Source organism: Chelonoidis abingdonii, chromosome 2, assembly GCF_003597395.2.
Source record: "Chelonoidis abingdonii isolate Lonesome George chromosome 2, CheloAbing_2.0, whole genome shotgun sequence".
NCBI lineage: Eukaryota > Metazoa > Chordata > Testudines > Testudinidae > Chelonoidis > Chelonoidis abingdonii.
In genome coordinates, this window is record NC_133770.1 from 176,746,423 (window position 1) to 176,760,000 (window position 13,578).

Sequence of the window (13,578 nt, forward strand, 5' to 3'; positions counted from 1 at the left end):
GCAGAGACGAGCGACGAAGAGAGTGATAGTAAGCAGGTTAGCCCTGGAGTATGCACGTATGATGCAGAGAGCAGGGGTTCATGCATTAGAGGTTCTCTCTTCTTTAATATAATAAGGTTCTTTTTAAGACCTCGTGTAAGAGTATCCTATGGGTAGGGTCTAGACAGGAAGCGAAGGAAGGCAGAATTCCTTGTGCGTGTTATGATTCTACGGAGGGGCAGGTGTGAGCATGAGCTAGTGGCAGCCATTCAGGGGTCGAACTAGCCGGTGTGGGATTGTTAAATGGCCGATCTGTTTTGCATTCAACGGAGGTTATAGTCAACAGTATATATGTGTCTCATGGTATATATCTATCTCTCATTATGCATGGAGGTTATACTAGTTTTGTCTTCTGGGTTGATGGTCGATGTCTGCGTGTTGTGCGAGTGTCACTTTGTTGCGTAGAGGGTTTAAAGTCGGGATTGAGAGTAACGAGGAGAGACAGGGATGGAGGATTTGTGTCCAGTTGGTTGTGGATGAACGGCAGTTAGGCGCGCGAGTCGTGAGGATCCCAGCGGCTCTTTTGGAACAGGAAGTAGAGCCAGTATTGACACGTGAATGTGGCTCGGGTAGGGCAGCAGGTCAGATCGAAGCTGGTATTATAATGCTGGAGTGGTCTTTGGCACGTTTCTGCATTGAGTCGATATTGTCAAATCTGAGTACATTGTAAATTTTCTTATGGTAACCTACTGGTGCACGCGAAGTGGGAAAGGTAAGAATCCAGAAGCCCAGTAAGGTAGTAGGTTATATGTTGTCTTTCTCTGGCTAGGGCTTTTCAGCTAGTAGAGAAAGTCGGTTGGTTAAATAAAGTGATTGCCATGGAGATGATTTTTTTCCTCGTTTCCTGTCTGTCTCATCTGGCTGCATTTTAGAGCACGATGAATCATAAAACGTGGACAAAAGAGGTCTTTGGAAGACATGAGCACTCCCCTATTGGGAGTCAATATTCCACAAACAACATCACACAGGTAAATAAGTGGTTGACTAATTAATCTTCATATTGAATAAAGGTAGCGTAGAAATAAAAAAAAAACAATGGGCAGACGTGGTTGCTGGGTAGGACCGCCAGGAAGACAAAAGAGGAGCCAGCAGTCAGACAAGAACCAACCAAGAGGGTCACGCCCAAACACAAGAAGCAGGAACCCAGACATAACCTAAGGATGCCCTGAAACAAGAAAGAGCAAAACTGGATGCAGAGGAACAAATCAAAGAAGCAGATCACCGGCGACAACTGGAAAAAAGAGAAAAAGAGGTTGAGTGGAAAGAAAAAGAAGAACAAATCAAACTGGCAGCCTACAAAAGAGAACAGGCAGCCAAGGATGCAGCCCAGCAAAGAAAACAACAAGAAGATTGGCACTTCAGATTCTTGAATCTTGGGTCGAGTGCTGTAACTATCTTAAAAATTTCACATTGGTATCTTTTTTGCATATGTCAAATCTGCAGTGAAAGTGTTCTTAAAACGAACAACATGTGCTGGGTCACCATCTGAGACTGCTATAACATGAAATATATGGCAGAATTCAGGTAAAACAGCAGGGCACATACAATTCTCCCCCAAGTTGTTCAGTCACAAATTTAATTAACGCGTGTGTCATCAGCATGGAAGTATGTCCTCTGGAACAGTGGCCGAAGCATGAAGAGGCATATGGATCTTTAGTGTATCTGGCATGTAAATATCTTGTGACGCCAGCTACAACAGTGCCATGTGAATGCCTCGTCTCACTTTCAAGTGACGTTATAATTGAGAAGTGGACAGCATTATCTCCCGTAAATGTAAACAAATTTGTTTCTCTTAGGGGTTGTCTGAACAAGAAGTAGGACTGAGTGAACTTCTAGGCTCTAAAGCAGGGGTAGCCAACCTATGGCACGGGTGCTGAAGGCGGCACATGAGCTGATTTTCAACGGCACTCGCACTGCCCGGGTCCTGGCCACCTGTATGGGGGCTCTGCATTTTAATTTAATTTTAAATGAAGCTTCTTAAACCTTTTAAAAATCTTATTTACTTTACATACAGCAATAGTTTAGTTATATATTATAGACTTATAGAAAGAGACCTAAAAACGTTAAAATTATTACTGGCATGCGAAACCTTAAATCAGAGTGAATAAAGGAAGACTCGGCACAGCACTTCTGAAAGGTTGCCAACCCTTGCTCTAAAGTTTTACATTGGTTTGTTTTTGAGTGTAGTTATGTAACAAAAAACCTACATTTGTAACTTGCATTTTCATGATAAAGAGATTGCACTCCAGTACTTGTATGACGTAAATTGAAAAATACTATTTATTTTATCATTTTTACAGTGCAAATATTTGTAATAAAAATAATATAAAGTGAGCCTTGTACACTTTGTATTCTGTGTTGTGACTGAAATTGATATATTTAAAAATGTAGAAAAAATCCACACATTTTAATAAATTTCAATTGATATTCTATTGCTTAACTGTGATTAATTGCAATTAATTTTTTTGAGGTAATCGCATGAGTTAAATGCAATTAATTGACAGCTCTAATTAATATATATTCATTATAGTGTGGTTAACATAGTACAACATTAAGGATCTGCAGTAAATATCGGTATATATCCAGATTTTATAGTGAATATCAGACTCTTTAGTAGTGTATTATCATTATATATAATGTCATATTTGTAGGCAAATCTAGCTATCATATAAATAAACAAGTATAACTTAAACAGTTTAATTATCAATTTCCTCTTGGAAATGCTACCATAGCTCAAGTTTTTTCTTGTGACTTTTCTAATCAGAATCTTTCTCTCAAAAATTAACAGCTTCTGATTCTGAACTTCCACTATGATCCTCATCTGTTTCATTAAACTGAGGATATGCACGGCATGAAACAAACTCTTTCACGTTATCGTGTTTCTTGAGTTTGTGTGTATATTTCCAAACATTGACCTGTGTCTTTCTCATGCTTCAGAAGATGGAGGGCTCTGAAGCAGATGAGAAGCAAAAGGAGTCAATGGTTGTGCTGTACAGAGGCCTTGCCACTGTGTTGTAGGAGCAGTGTGCTTGACGGATTTCCAGATTGTACTCTGGGATCAAATACCTGAAGAGGTTCTGTATTCTGCAACATTGAAAATGCTTCACACTACGCACAGTCAACCTGTGGAACTCCTTGCCTGGAGAGATTGTGAAGGCTAGGACTATAACAGGGTTTAAAAGAGAACTAGATAAATTCATGGAGGTTAAGTCCATTAATGGCTATTAGCCAGGATGGCGAAGGAATGGTGTCCTTAGCCTCTGTTTGTCAGAGGATGGAGATAGATGGCAGGAGAGAGATCACTTGATCATTACCTGTTAGGTTCACAACCTCTGGGGCACCTGGCATTGGCCACTGTCGGCAGACAGGATGCTGGGCTAGATGGACTTTTGGTCTGACCCAGTATGGCCATTCTTATGTTCTTATGCTTATCCAAAATCTAGTCCTAAATGTGTAGTTTTTTTAGTAATCCAGTCGTGATGTAACAATGCTATCATCACTAACATAACTACCTTTGAACCTTGGATCTAAGTGTTTTGCAGTAGCATATATTGGTTTACAGCAGAATTCTTCCCATCTACATATAAAGTCCTTCACTTTTACATCTTCCTGACTTGTATGTGGAGATGATCTTAGATTTTCGATACAGTTGACTTTATCTTTGTCATAACTTGAGGAATGTCTGACAGAAGTGCTTTGTCTGATTCAGATACAGTGATTGAAGAAGCAGTTAGTTGCAGAATCTTCAGAGTGTTCTGCAGGTGAACCCAGAAGGTGTCCTCCTGAAGTACAGTGTGTTGTACACTTTTAAGATCTTCAGTCATCACTCTTTCTTGAACAGCTTCTTTGTTTTAATATATTTTCAAATGACATCCCCACAATTCCCATTTTGTTTTGTTAGAAACGTGCAGTGTTACCATTTTATTTTTACAATACTTTTTTCTTTTTGCTTCTTCTTAAAGAATATGAGTAGTTGTCACATATTTTATAATTTCTTTTGCTTTTTTTTATAGATCTCTTCCAATGTGCACAACTGCATGAAATCATTAATAAGCAGGTTTAGGCAACGAAAAACATATCCTTTTACAGTTATATGGGGATATTTGTCTATTATGTTGTCCCATTCTGCCTTCATATTACTGGCATTGTCAGTCAGTGGAGCAAATACTTTCCCATTTCCACTCTTCTCTAGTACTTCACATATTTCTCTCCTAATATACTTTGCAGTTTGTCTGTTTTCTCCTAAAGTGGTGTTATTACAAAGTTTGATTCCTTCCCCTTCCACCCCTACATTTGTCTACCCATATGTAAGTACTGCCAGACAAAGTGCTTCACTGATTTATTTTTTTTCTTGCACAGGTTGAATTGCATGTTCATATTCTGACTGTAGAAGAGGCTTGCTCAAAAATGTTTGCTTGGTAACTGGTATGATGGTCTTAATAATTTAAATGCTGCCTGTCAATAACTGTTTTCAGTGACTGACACTGGAATACCAGAAGCATATGTCAGTCTTGCTTTATCAGTCTTTTTTGTTGATATTCAGGTGTCATCTTGTCTATAAATGAAGTCATTGTTGGGAGGTAATGTCTTTTATTGGACCAACTTGTGTTGGTGAGAGAGACAAGCTTTCAAGCCACACAAAGGTCATCTTCAGGTCTGGGAAAGGAACTCCCAGCCTCACAGCAAAATGCAAGGTGGAACAGATTTTTTACCTTAAATAGTTAGCACATATTGTAAGGAACCATTCAAAATAGAATGGTCTGTTAACACCCCACCTGCATTGTCTCTCTAATATCCTGGGACTGACATAGCTACAACTACACTGCATACAATCATTGTTGGGAGTCTTTTGGATATCGTTGGTTCAGATGCCTGTATTTTCCTGATGACTGAAGAGTGGACACCTGAGTGTACAACACTTCCAGATGAAGATTTCACAGAAGCAGAAGGACTTCTGGATCAAGAATGTTTGTTGCAAATGCAACCAATGTCCATGTTGTCTATCTCACACGTCTTCTTGACCTTCATTTCCACTTTTAATGACTGCAGGATACTTCTTGCATGCTAGGGTGTGTATGGTCATTCTAGTGGCATATGGAAAGGCATATTTCATTTGGCAGTATTTGCAAAACACAGGTCCTTTTTTTGCCTGAATTACTTCCAGCTTGGAAATACTTCTACATGTTAGAAGACAGTCACATCATCTTTGCTGAGGAAAAAGGAAAAAACAAGAGCTTCTCAGTGCTTGGTGGTGTTGGTTCCTCTGGTGGATGTCAGGGTCAGGACTCTGAGACAGGATCCATTCTAGCTCCTCAAGATTCTCTTCCAGTGCCTTGCAGGCACAGGCCTCTGCCCCACTGGCTCTACAGAAGCAGACAGTAGTCTGTTCGTTTGTTCCCCAGCAAGACACAGGGTGTCAACCTTCTAATCTGCTGAGATAGGATGAGTGAGCTGCTCCCTGGGGGCCTGTCAGGAGGACAGCAACTTCTCTCTTCCTGCTCATGTTGTCACCACACTAAACTTCACTCCTGCTTGCTAGTAAAAATGGTAGCATCTTTGTACTGTACTGACTGGGGGGCTGTAATAATATGCCCCAGAGGATTACATAGATATATACAGTATATAGGCCTACAGTTTACAGGAATTGTAATTGCCTAATACTGTAAGTTTTGAAATAAAGTAACTTCATTTGACATACTTATTAGAAAGCATTTGGAAGGACTGAAATTCATTAGTAATAATATTTTATATATTACTCTAATAATTCTTTGTTCATTCAGAGACACATTTTTTCACATGAAAATTTATTTTCCATTTCCCCCCAAAGTTCTAATTTTTCCATATCAGGCATTGGGGGAACCAGGGGAAACCAGGAAAAAAGATATTTTTTTCCTGAAAGATTTTGGATTTTTTCTGGAGCCTCTTATTAGTGAGGCCTAATCCCTTTTATTGGCATCTACTTTGACTGCTCTTGTTTGCATGGTGTCACTTTAGCCCATTCTTGAGTTTCTTTGTTGTTGTTGTGTGGCAGGCAAGAAGTCCAGTTTATCCAGATAGCACTTCTTCTTTTCCTAGGCTTTTGAGCATCCAGCCTCTGTGTATGAAGAAAATGTTTCACTGTTTTTGAGTTACTTTATAATGAAAACATGATTTAAATCACCATTTTAATAAATCCTTCAGAAGCTTTTTGCATTGAATCTTGAACCTAAAATTAGTATGTGCATTGTTCTCAATGAGGAATAGACATATAGCTAAATCTGAAAATACTGTTGGATGGTTTCTGTATATGGAAAGTGAAGGTGTGTGTTGTGCATGTGTAATATGTTGTATTCTCTACCAGTTTGAGTGTGCATAGAGAAGTTATTTTTATGTACACCGTGTTCAGTGAGTTTAAGGTAATTTAGCTGGACTCGTTGTACAAAACTAGTCCAAACAAAAATACTAACCGGTATGTAGGTAAACAGTCACCATTATCTCACTTACTCCAGACAACACTTTCCCTCTACTCTAGAATCTCTTAACACCCTGACAAAACACTTTATACCTTATAGATTTCCTCTCTTCTCTTACCTCCACAGCTTTTAAAATGCAGTTGTGTGACAGCTTTTACAGAGCCACAGGTCCAACAATTTCAAAGTCTGGGTACTCTGTAGCAAGGGGTCTCAAACACTTTCATAATGTGGACTGTATCTTCATCTAGACATTGTTTTATGGCCACTCACCTTCCTGTTTGTGGTTTCAAAGATCACCTGCTTTCCCATTCATGATCACATAGCCTCCTAGTGGCAACTACAGGAATTGAGTTACATGGAAAAGTAATGCCAGGAAAATGTGTATATATATTTTTAACTGTCCCTAATTTTAAAAAGTTAAAAAAAAAGAAAAGAAAAAAAAGGCTAATTGTACTATCTCCATTTCCCTTTCATTTAATCTCATCTGTCATTTCTGCTTCTCTTACTGGAAATGAGACCACGGCAGACCAGCAGCTTTCTATAAATCTCCTGCTTCTGCTCTGCAGACAACGCATGGGTTATGGGGTAGAGCCCTACCAAATTTACAGCCATGAAAAACGTGTCATAGGCTGTAAAATCTGGTCTTTGGTCTTTTGTGTGCTTTTACACTATAGTACACTTTACAGATTTCATGGGGGAGACCAGTGTTTCTCAAATTGGGGGTCTTGACCCAAAAGGGAGTTGCAGGGGGTCGCATGGTTATTTTAGGAGGGTTGCGGTGTTGCTACCCTCAGTTCAGCGCTGCCTTCAGAGCTGGGTGGCTGTAGGGCGGTGGCTATTGGCCAAGGGCCCAGCTCTGAAGGCAGCAGCGCAGAAGTAAGGGTGGTGATACCATCCCATCCCATCCTTACTTCTGCGCTACTGCCTTCAGAGCTGGGCTCCATGCCAGCAGCCACTGCTCTCCGGCTTCCCAGCTCTGAAGGCAGCGCCGCCACCAGCAGCAGTGCAGAAGTAAGGGTAGCAGTACCACAAATCTCGCTACAATAACCATGTGACTGCCCCACAATTCCTCATTGGATCAGGATCCCTACAATTACAACACCGTGAAATTTCAGATTTAAATAGTTGAAATCATGAAATTTATTATTTTTAAAATTCTATGACCATGAAATTGACCAAAATGGACTGTGAATTTGGTAGGACCCTATTCGTGGACCTCAGATTGGGAACCACTGCACTGTAGGATGTAGTTACTAAGTGTAATCCAAATAAGTTGATTGATTTTTTTGGTATACTGTTCAATACACTGCAAACAAGCAATTTTAAACTTAGAATATAATTTTATCTGTAGTACATTCCAAACTCATAGTGCTTGATTCTCATCTCATATCAGTGTAAAATCAGGAATAACTCCACTGAAGACAATAAAGGGCTTGTCTAAACTGCCCTGCAGATCAGACTATGGGGGTCTGAATGGCAGTGCACACTGAAATGCTGTGCTTTAATGCTCCCATGTGGATACAATGGGTGTGAATTAAAAGGTTCCTAGGTTACATTAATGTAGTCCTCTTCAAACAGGACTCCATTACTGTGAACTAGGAACCTTGTAATTTGCACCTGCAGCATCCACATGGGGGCATGATGGCACAGCATTTTGGTGTGCATGGCTATTCACACCATTGTAGTCCAAACTGCAGGGCAGTGTAGACACAGCCAAAAGTATACCGGTTTAAAGCTGACAAAGGAATGAGCAGGATCAAGTCTGCAGTGTTCCAAAGCACTTAAAGAGTTAGAAGCTGGTAGGGCAGTGACTCTAAAGGAAAATGTATCAGGTGTTAGACACTGGTCAGTAGTTCACACCAATTCTTGGACAATAGAACTCTCTTTATTGGTGACACCATAATTGTCCAGTCTCATTTTGAAAAGTGGTTTAAGCATTTGGACTGATACAATTTTTAGTAATTGTATCCCAAATATGCTAGAAGTTTAAATTTATACCATTTTTAGGTTATCTCTTGAGTGTTCAGATAGGTAAAAGGTCACACACTTTGTTGCTCCTGTATGCCAAGCTCACCACTGCCCACACTACAGGTTCTTTGCATTCTTTCATTCTTCCTCACAAGCTTCCTGTATGCCACCTGTCCACCCCCTCTCTATTTCAGGAACTATTTGCAACTCCCCAAAGCCCCCAATACCAGGATCTTCCATTCTCCCTCCCCCATGCCAAGGGTTGTGGGTATGCCTTATTCCAGTGGTTCTCAAACTATCGTATTGGTGACCCCCTTTCACATAGCAAGCCTCTGAGTGTGACCCCCCCTTGTAAATTAAAAACATTTGTTTATATATTTAACACCATTATAAATGCTGAAGGCAAAGCGGGGTTTGGGGTGGAGGCTGACAGCTCACGACTTCCCATGTAATAACCTCACAACCCCCTGAGGGGTCTTGACCCCAGTTTGAGAACCCCTGCCCTATTATCTTATCTCGTCTCTTCCCCCTCTCCTCCAACCCTTTCTTTTTTTTTTTTCTTTTTATATGGGAGGTAAGTCATTTAGTGTGTCAACACTTGAAACTATTAGGAAGATGGGCTGAGCTGAGTTGGGTTATTGTTATGCTGGAAGGAATTAATGGCTGCCATCAACAAGTTCTTTCATCTTAAGATGGTTACAGAGATAGTTGAAGCTTTAGCTCTGCTAACTAGATGCCAGGCACTGTCACCCATCTCTCCCAACTGTTTCTCTAATTTTTCAAAAATTAATAGCACTGTGCCCACTGATACTAGATATTTTGAAATCATTGGCAATATCACACAGCAGCGTTTCATAACTTGTTACACAGTTGAGCAACCCAAACAGTCTTCTCTGCCCTGTAATAACACAATTAGGGGAAAAACAGGTCTTTTAAAAATCGGTTTCATATAGTCTGGGACCAAAAACACCAAAATGTCTTAATTTTAATCAAATGGTTAATGCGTGGTGTCACTGCAGGGCAGAGTTACAGTTGTGTGGGTGCTCCAACTGTGTATTTGCATATTTTAACATGACGTTTGACTTTAACTCTGGATTTATAATTGACTTTGGGATAATTCAGCATCTTTGTAATCTTTTATATCCTTAAATTACTGGTACATACTCTCAATCTTAACTCCCTTTTATTGTAGTTTTTTGTCTGGGAATATAGAGGATAATTCTCTCAAGAACTAGTAGTCAAAATGGTCAGGGATGCAACTCTATGCTTGGGGCGACTCTAAAGCTCTGACTGCGAGAAGCTGGGAGGGGAAGATGATTGGATCACTCCAATAGCACTGTTCTATACACTACAGCTGAAGCTCTGGTACTAGCCACTGTCAGAGACAGGGTACTAGGTTTGGTCTGACCCAAAATAGCATTTTTGATGTTTTTAGGTACTATTTTAATTAGGGCTGTTGATTAATCTCAGTTAACTCTTGCAATTAATTAAAAAAATTAATCGTGATTAATCACAGTTTTAATCACACTGTTAAACAAGACTTGAAATTGAAATTTATCAAATATTTTGGATATTTTTCTACATTTTCAAATATATTGATTTGAATTACAACAGAGAATACGAAGTGTACAGTGCTCACTTCATATTATTTTTATAACAAATATTTGCACTGTAAAATAATAAAAGACATAGTATTTTTAATTCACCTCATACAAGTACTGTAGTGCAATCTCTTTGTCACAAAAGTGCATCTTACAAATAATTTTTTTTTTTGTTACATAACTGCACTCAAAAACAAAACAATGTAAATCTTTAGAGCCCACAGGTCCACTCAGTCCTACTTCATGTTCAGCCAATCGCTAAGACAAACCAATTTGTTTACATTTACAGGAGATAATGCTGTACACTTCTTATTTACAATGTCACTTGAAAGTGAGAACAGGCATTTGAATTGTACTTTTGTAGCTGGGATTGCAAGATATTTACATGCCAGATATGCTAAACGTTCTTATGCCCCTTTATGCTATGGCCAGCCTTCTGGAGAACATGCTTCCATGCTGATGAAACTTGTTAAAAAAAGGTGTTAATTAAATTTGTGACTGAACTCCTTGGTGGAGAATTGTATGTCTCCTGCTCTGTATTTAACCTGCATTATGCCATATATTTCATGTTATAGCAGTTTCGGCTAATGACTCAGCATGTTGTTCATTTTAAGAACATTTTCACTGCAGATTTCACAAAACGCAAAGAAGGTACCAATGTGAGATTTCTAAAGATAACTGAGCACTCAACCCAAGAATTAATAATCTGAAGTACCTTTTAAAATCTGAGAAGGACGAGATGTGGAGCATGCTAGCAGAAGTCTTAAAAGACTGATGCAAAAAGTACAGAACCCGAACCACCAAAAAAGAAAAGCAACCATCTGCTGGTGACATCTGACTCAGATAATGAACATGAACACGCATCAGTCTGTTCTGCTTTGGATCATTATTGAGCAGAACCCATCATCAGCATGGATGCATGTCCTCTGGAATTGTGGTTGAAGCATGAAGGGACACAGAAATCTTTAGCGCATCTGGCATGTTAATACACTCTACCCTGCTATAACGCGGTCATGGGGAGCCAAAAATCCCTACCATGTTATAGGTGAAACCCTGTTATATCGGGGTAGGGGCGGCAGGGCTCCGGCAGTGATTTAAAGAGCTCTGGGCTCCAGCTGCTGTGGGGAGCCCCAGGCTTTTTAAATCGCTGGTGGAGCCCCGCTGCCACAGCCCCGTAGCAGCCAGAGCCACAGACCCTTTAAAGCGCCGCCGGAGCCCTGTTGCTACCGCGCTATACGCAAACCCGTGTTATATCGGGTTGCGTTATAGCGAGATAGAGATGTATCTTGCAACGCCATGCCAAACGTCTGTTCTCACTTTCAGGTGACATTGTAAACAAGAAGTGGGCAGCATTGTCTCCTGCACATGTAAACAAACTTGTTTGAGCAACTGACTGAACAAGAAATATAGGACTGAGTGGACTTGTAGGCTCTGAAGTTTTATATTTTTTTTTAATGTAGTTATTTTTTGTACATAATTCTACATTTGTAAATTCAACTTTTGTGATAAAGAGCTTGCACTACAGTACTTGTATTAAGTGAATTGAAAAATACTATTTCTTTTATTTTTACAGTGCAAATATTCATAATTAAAAATAAATATAAATGAGCACTATACACTTCGTATTTTGTGTTGAAATTAAAATCAATATATTTAAAAATGTGGCAAACATCCAAAAGTATTTAAATAAATGGTATTCTGTTATTGTTTAACGGTGCAATTAATCGCGATTTTTTTTTAATCTCTTGACAGCTCTAATTATAATTAAGTCTACATTTATGACACAGAGGTCATGGAAGTCATGGAATCCAAATTCCAGAGACCTCCATGACATTTTTTGCTTCAGCTTCGGGGCTGAAGGACTCTGGAGCTGACAGCCAGTGAGGCCCTGGCAGGGTTCCAGTGACAGGCAACAGCAGCAACAAGTGACAGGGGGCCCCTTGCAAAGTTCCAGTGACAGGTGACAGACTCCTGAGGGGGCCCTCCTCAGGGTTCCAGTGACAGGCAAAAGCCTTGCACGGGGAGAGGGGAACGCCTTGCGTGAGCGGCTGGGGTGTCCCATTTTCTCTTTGGGAAATATGGTCATCCCACAGCTCCCAGCCACCACGGTGATGCGGGAAACGATGGAGACAAGCAGCAAAAGTCACAGACAGATCACGGCTTCCGTGAATTTTTGTTTATTACCTGTGACCTCTCCGTGACTTTTACTAAAAATAATTATGACAAAATCTTAGCCTTAATTATAATATAACTGTGGCTTCTCTCTATTGTCATGTTCTGGGGTGCAGTCCAGCCCACTGAATGGTTGTGTCTCCACAGCCTGTAAACCTGGGTGCCTTAAATGCTCTGCTGCTGTGCTCACAGCTACAGTGACCAGATGTCCTGATTTTAAAAGAACAGTCCTGATATTCAGTACTTTGTCTTATATAGGCACCTATTACTAGTCATCCAACCTCACAGCCCTGACACTAACAGCCAGGAGTCAAGCAGGCGCTGAGTATCTGTGTGTTAAGCAGCTCTGGTCAGCTACTCTGATTCTAGCAGCCCACTTGTTACATCCTAGCCTTGCTCTGGTATATGCCAGGCTTGGTTACACCTGGCAAGATGACCCCCAGTCCTGAATTTTCCCAAACTGTACGCTCTGCAATGTCTAGCCTCTTTCATGGATCATTCAGAGGAAAAATAAGGTTTGTTTGCTTCTCTGAAGAGACAGAATGCACATCTTATCACTTTAGTTGAAGCACAGCACTGGGTTGATTTAGATTAAAAGTAAAACAAGTTTATGAACAAAAGGAGATGGGATTTTAAATGAGTTCAGGTATAAAGGATAGAGTTAGAATTGGTTATAAGCAATTAAAAGTGCTTTCTAGAAACTTAACAAAACTACAGTCTTGGTTCAAGGTAAGACTCTTACCACACTTCCTTCCAGCAAGATGGCTAACCCCACTTCCTCCCCCTCCCCCCGTCAGAATCTAGCACAAAATACTTGGTTCCTTTGTCGTCTTAGGTGAAAGATAACTTGAGGTTCTTTGCTCCTCTCTTTTATAGTCCAGTGAACCTTTGAAATTGATTCTTCTGAAGGTTACCCCTGCCACGTCCCCCACCCCCTAATAAAGTTTGTTCAATCTCTGAGGAAGGAGACATGGAATCTGGGGTGAAAGAAGTTCCATGCCGGTTTCTTCCCCTGCTGGTGTTTGCTAAAATGCAAATTGATCTGTTCCTGCCTTCTCCAGTGCAAATGAATGACCACTTGACATGTGATTGCTAATCACCTGTGGTGACACCTGGCTGGAAGTGTTAGCCTGTCTTTTGTCTGAGAGAAACCTGTTCACCCTCGCCCCAGCCTTGTCTGGTAAACACATTTTAGTTCCACATTTCCTTCATATTTGTATGGTCCCTTAGGAACTTACCGTATATACACCGCACAAGAATGTTAGTAATCAGTATGTTGCTAGTTTTCACAAAACACACACGAGATACAGATTATAATATTAATGAATTGGGGTACTCTGAACTGG

General features: G+C 40.2%; 1 protein-coding gene across 1 annotated transcript in view; it reads left to right on the top strand.

Moving 5' to 3' along the window:
• EXOC2 (exocyst complex component 2) overlaps positions 1-13,578 on the top strand; it is a 195,337-nt gene that overhangs the window by 56,488 nt on the left and 125,271 nt on the right. The window lies entirely within an intron of this gene.